This window comes from Rhipicephalus sanguineus, chromosome 8, assembly GCF_013339695.2.
Source record: "Rhipicephalus sanguineus isolate Rsan-2018 chromosome 8, BIME_Rsan_1.4, whole genome shotgun sequence".
Taxonomy (NCBI): Eukaryota; Metazoa; Arthropoda; class Arachnida; order Ixodida; family Ixodidae; genus Rhipicephalus; species Rhipicephalus sanguineus.
Genome location: NC_051183.1, coordinates 139,781,388 through 139,788,323, shown reverse-complemented (window position 1 = coordinate 139,788,323; position 6,936 = coordinate 139,781,388).

Here is a 6,936-nt window from a genome sequence, read left to right as displayed (position 1 = left end):
TTTCAGCCCAATTGAAAGCTTGGGTGCTAAAATTGATAAACAAAAACTTCTTTTCAGGCGTAAATTGGACGAAGATAATGAATTTAATCCGTTTTTCACAAACTGTTGCGTCTATCGGCCGCGCTGTGAACTTGAGAAGGTGACATTTAACTATTGCGGAAATCGGCGCGCCAACCATGCCAGCCGTCGCCCGCGTCTCTCAACCCGCTCCGCTATCATTACGGTTCTAGAACCAGTAAGAACGGCACCTGTAGGGAACAGTGCTCTTGGCTGCGGAACCCATCAGTGCCTTTGTGGAAAGTGGAGAGTGGTATGTAAAGTAGAGCTGGAGAAAGAGAAGTAGCAGGACACGAAATCGCGCGCTGTTTCCGCTACGGGGACGCTTGACGTCACGGCCGTCGATGCGTAGCTCCGCGCGTGCTGGCGCGCAGCCGCCGCGCGGACAGAATCCTCCAGAAACACAGCGAACGCCTCCAAAATATCGTGACATAAACTGTTTATCGGAACAGTCCCATCTTCCCAAAGGAATTTCGATATTTCTTTTTTATTTTGTCAACTTCGGCATCTCTTTAAGCTAAAGAAAAACATTTTAGCAAATGTATGTCTTGGCACGTTCTTCATCTTGTCTGTCATAAATGAAAATGAGCCGCGTGAGCAAAAATCGACCAGATATTTCCCTCGCTAGGCTGTCCAATAATTCGCCCTATGCGGGAAAATTCAGTGACGTGCTGCGTGGAATTCCCCTCAGGTCTGCTGCTCCATCCTTCTGCATTCATACTATGAATATTACACAAAACGTCTACAGCAGGCAACCACAAACATTTAGGCAGGCACAGAAGCAGTCGACTGATGGGCATATGCGCTTTCACTTACACGTTGTAAGCTGCGGCACGCACTTAACCAAGGAGTAGTGTTTATGTACTCTTACTAAGCATTGTGCTAGGGCTAGGTCGAATAGTTGCAAGTGTGACCCCCATATATTTCCTCCCTTCGTCCTTGGCAGCGCAACGCTTCAGTTGCTACAGGCACCGACGACGGTCATGCGTTCTTATCCAGGCAATAATGAAATGTGGCGACGTGAAATGGCTAGTCGCCTCGATAAAAAGATCTGACTGGCATATCAGAAAAAGTCACAGTTTCGCCGCAACGGCGAAGCAATGAATGCGATAGCAATAAATTGGAATGTAACGCGAAGAACGGAAAGCAGATCGAAACTGCGAGCGCGTCGCTCGAGCCCAAAGGACGCACGAAAAGAACGCACACAGGACGAGCGCGAACTATCGACACTTGAAGCGCACTGCTCAAACATATAGCAGGACGCAGGAAACGAACGAACAGGTACACACAGGACGAGCGCGAACTAACTGTCACAGTTGTTACTTATTTCTGTTTGAACAGCGTGCTCCTTTCGCAAACGCGGCAGCTGCAGCGATCGAAGCGACCTTCACTCTCTCTGTGACTTCAGCGCCGACATCGCGGGAAAGCACAATACATGCAACCGCCCGCTCCACCCTACCCCCCCCCCCCCGGCTGCCCCCTTCTTTCCTTGAGATAAGCGCACGAACGCGACCACGCCCTGTAGAGCGAAAAGCAACGGCGTTCGTAGGAGCGGGGCACGATCTTTAAAGCGAGCAACGCGCACGCATCGCGACATCTATATGGTGACCTGGAAAGTATGCTGAAGGAAATGGTGTATATAAATAGCTCGCCGTTAGCAGGCTGAAAGATGGTACTGTTGGTGGCCTAACCATCTAACGCCGCGCGTTGCAAAGCGAGAGGTCGCCTGTACGATTCCGCGCGTCGGAAAGTTTTTCTGAATTCTTTTTCTTTGTGGCTTATATATATATATATATATATATATATATATATATATATATATATATACGGTGCATGAGGGCGGCGGCGACGGCAACAGCCGAGACTGACCATATAATTGCTATCGCAATAAAAGGCTGATCGCCGATAAGCTCATGATCGAGAGAGAATCAACTGTCAGAACACGACTCACACAGATACGCATTGAACCCTTCGAGGGCCAGATTTCTCTACGCTTGCCGGCGCCGGGCTTTAAAGCCAAGCTTTCTGCGCCTCACTGGTTCATCCGCGAGCGCTGAATAAGCTCTGCAGGAAAGCCAGCTTACACAATTGCACTATCCGTGTGCAGAATAGAGCAATTATTGAAGCACGCAGGGGTGCAACAGCCGAAATAGAATTTGAAGCAATTTTTGCAGCAGCAAAATGTTGCTTTTGGAGCAGGTTTCGAAAAAAACTGATTTTTTTGCACGAAATCTCGAATTTTGTGAAGTATAACAAAGACGGCTTACTTTTACAAAAGAAAACAAAAATACGCACAAATCAATAAACATAAGCTAAGTCGTGCACAGTGCACGTGAATACTGCTCTTTGAATAAAAGCAGTGTGTTGAGGTACCCCACAGTGAGAACAATGACAAAGTCCACAATGACATTTGCAGGGTCTCTCAAATAATTCGACAGACACTGCAAATGCTAATGTGGACCTGCGAATCTGGCAAGCTCGAAATTTCGGAGATTCATAAAGCAAGAGCAAGTGGGGGTGGAGAAAAAAGAAATCTGGCGCACGTTTTAAATGCGAAGCATTTCTTAACGAACTTCTGCGAGTTTGAGCGTATCTATCTATCTATCTATCTATCTATCTATCTATCTATCTATCTATCTATCTATCTATCTATCTATCTATCTATCTAGCCGCCTGCGACTTTGTGCTCTCCTGGCCGTTTCGTTAATCGGATGTATACGAAATTTGGTATGGAATAACATGACCATATCACGAACATAAATGACAGGTCATAACATGAAAATCCTGACATGCATGTTATGAACAGCATGATTTACATTCCACGGCCTTGGGGCTCTTGCGGCCATTCCGTTAATTTCATATATACCAAAACTGGTATGACGTGACAAGAGTTCATGGCGAACATAATGATAGGTCCTAACGTGCAAATCATGACACGCATGTCATGTGCGGCATGATTTATATGACATGGTCTCGGGGCGCTCGCGGCCGTTTAAATGAATGGATATATACGAAACCTGGTATGACGAGACATTCCGACGTGAAGAACATAACTGACACGTGGTAACATGAAAATCATGAGACACGTGTCATGCACGTCATGATTTACATGCCACGCTCATGACGCACTCGCGGCCGTTTCGCTAGGTTGATATACACCAAAATTGGTATTGCGCGATGTGACTGTATGAAGAACACGAATACCAGGTGGTAACATGAAAACCATGACAAGGATGTCATGATTTACATGCCACTATTATGGTGCATTAGCGGCCGTTTCGCGGGCGTGATATACAACAAAATTGGCATTGCACGACGCGATTGTATGACGAACGTAAATTAGAGGTGGTAACATGAAAATCATGACATGCGTGTCATGTAGGACATCACTTACATGGCACGCTCATGGTGCGCTCGCGGCCGTTTCGCGAGATTGATATGCACCAAAATTGGTATTGCGCGTTGCGACTATATCAAGAACACGAATAACTGGTGATAACATGAAATCCATGACATGTATGTCATGATTTACATGCCACGCTCATGGTGCATTCGCGGACGTTTCGCTGGCTTGATATACACAAAAATTGGTATAGCGCGACGCAACTGTATGACAAACGTAAATTAGAGGTGGTAACATGAAACTCATGACACGCGTGTCATGCACGACATAATTTACATGCCACGCTCATGACGCACTCGCGGCCGTTTCGCTAGGTTGATATACACCAAAATTGGTATTGCGCGATGTGACTGTATGAAGAACACGAATAACAGGTGGTAACATAAAAACCATGACATGCATGTCATGTATGTCATGATTTACGTGCCACGCTCATGGTGCATTCGCGCCCGTTTCGCGGGCTTGATATACACCAAAATTGGTATTGCACGACGCGACTGTATGACGAACATAAATGACAGGACATGCGAATTATGTTAGGCATGTCATGTACGGTATGATTTCCATGACCCTGTTACGGTGCGCTTCCGGCTGTTTAGATAACTGGATATATACCAAAATTGGTATGGCATGACAGGAGTGCGTGATGAACATAAATGACCGGTCATGCAGTGTATATACCAGAATATACGTGTCATTGGCATAGTATATACCACATTGTGCATGCACGCGTGCATGGCAAACCTGCGATATATGGTGAACTAGATGCCATGGCATGAATGATTTTCATTTGGCTCAAAAATAAACAAAGCGATGTATGCAGCTCTTTGCTGGCTGCTCTGCATTATATCGATTCCCACAGTGCGTGGGATCTGCCGGATTTTTTTAACACGAAAGTGTTTTATGCCGGAGTCCACCAAGTACATCCGTCACGGATATGACGTTGATAAAATGGACGCCAACGGGTGAGAAAGAAAAAAACCAAGAAAAAAGATACCCCGCTGGGAATCGAACCCACGACGTTGCGGCCGCGACGGCAAGCGCCGGACGCGCTACCGACTAAGCTAACTCGGGAGATGCTAGATGCGGCACGAACGCGCCTTATATCTTTCACACATTCTCTTTCGCAGCGGGCGGAGCGCGGCGGTGCCGCCGTCTGTGAGATGTGAAAAGAAGTAATGCTTCACGATCGACACTTACTAGCGCTTACTCTGAGATTGCACGCGATATCGGAGGTCATGGTTAAAGCGTCTCGGATACCAGAGCGGTAAACTGGCCGCGCTGGCGTCGCCGAGGCACCCTTCACGCAGTTACGTTCTTTGCCTTTCGCTTCGTGTTAGCGTGCGTCGGCTCATCGGACTAGTGCAGCTTCCACGTACACGAACGGGATTTCTCCGCCGCCGACTGCTTCAATTGCGAGAGCACCGACTAACAAAACTACAGCAATACGCGTTGCAGAAAGGACGCGATTTCGACGGGCGAATGTCGTGCCTTGGCGGAGCGAGAGCAGCGCCTGCGAGACAGAGGCCAGCGGGACGCACGCGTTTGTGACTCAGGCTACGAACCTCTACTTCCCGTGCTGCTGAAGCGCAGTGTGTGTTATGTATGCATGAGCACAGGCGTCGGCTACCCATTATTAGAAAGCGCACACCGTTCCATTTCTCTCCTTAATTGACGACGCTTTGAAGAAGTGCATACCGGCTACCAATGTTGATTATGAGCTTGTTGATGTCATCCTTACGCGGGATTCACGATTCGCTGTGTCCAAATATATGTTCACATCGTCAGCTACCACAACGGTTTAATCATGATCATGGGCGTTAGTCGTCGCGATAGAGACATGCTGTCAACATGGGTGCATCCACGTCAAACGGTGCTATAGCTGGCAAACACGAATAGACATTGTACAAGCTCTCATATATCACTACACAATAAGCACTGCTTCTGTGAGGACACGTTTCACTTTCGTGTTATACCGATTCCTATGACGGAGGGATCAGCCATGTTTTTTCTATGTTTCTCAAGGCTGCAGAAACGCCATACACTGCAGCTCCAAGTGATTTCCAATAATTTTTAGAAGTCAGCGATCATACTAGTACTGGTAATTACGCAGTGCGTGCATTAAGGTATAAAATGTGCTGTGTCCGTGACAGCTAGTACTAATAGCCCCTTTTAAATCTTATTACGCTTTGCCACAGGGCACCATTGTACTGCGGCAAAAGTGGCTTAAAAAGCGTTCTTGGCGCAATAGAACAAGCATCAAGAATATTGAGAACAACTATATTTTTTTATTGCGATAGCAATCATATGGGCACTCTCGACGGGTTTTTGCCGTCATGTCCCGTATAAAGACCAAATTGATAACATCCCCCCGCGCATAGTATGTTCTACCGCGGGTAAAAGCGCGCGCGTGCGGGCGACGAACGTGGCTGAAGCAGAGATCAAACGAGCCGGCCCCATCTGCTTCGCTCGGAAGGCGCATGCGATTACATCACATTCGCTCGGGAGGCCTCCTGTCGAAGCAGAGAGGAAACGCCCCGCCGGTGTTGAACGAGCATGAAAAGACGCGAGAGGGTGGGAGCGGCGGGGTGTCGCTCGAACAGCAACATTGAACTTTGATTCTAAGGGCGCGGGTGTCGCTCGAGCAGCAACACTGAACTTTGATTATAAGGGCGCGGTCGTGATCGCTGGCGCGCGCGCTATCTCGGCAGCCATCAGCGTCCGGCTCGTATACCCTTCTACGTGCTGCGCTCTGAAGGCGAAGACACGGTTGGAGCAGCCGCATTCTCTTACACCAGCGTTTCGTAGAGTTACGCGAGATCGGATACAAAAGAGTTTGCTGCCAGCCTCACTTCGTATAACAATGCAATTTGTTGCTATCTCATTCACTGCATCGTCTTTGCGGTGACACTGTGTGTTTTTTGTTTTCTTCCGATGGAGCGTTAGCGTTACGGTCTGCGCGTCTGTATTGGACGATGATGATGACCACACTGCAAGTGATCAACGAGGCCTACATTTCTCGCTAAGATTTGCGCAACTGAGAAAATTCTGAAGCTGGTCAGGCATTTTGGCGCAGCGTGGCGCAATTTCAACAAGTTTCACGGTTTTGGCTCAGCAATGGCGCAAAAATAAGGAATTGTATCAAACTGGTGCAATTGGCACAGCTGTTGCACCCCTGCGCATGACATACATATCCAAGAACACTGCAGTTCATACTCGCAGTTTTACCGATAAGAACAATGGGAAGTGCGAGGTCACGTTACCCAGAGAAACTCTATACATGCGCATTGCACCACGAGCGTCACGCAGTGCTTTCACGGTTGTCATTGACGTCCGAGAATGCATTGCGTGAAAGCTATGGTGACGGTCACCATGGCTAGAGTGCGGGTGCGACGCACGGCACAAGAAAAGGCTGCCGTACTCAAAGGTAAGCACGAGCGCAATCGTGCCGTAGCTAGGTCAAGCTAGATCGCTAC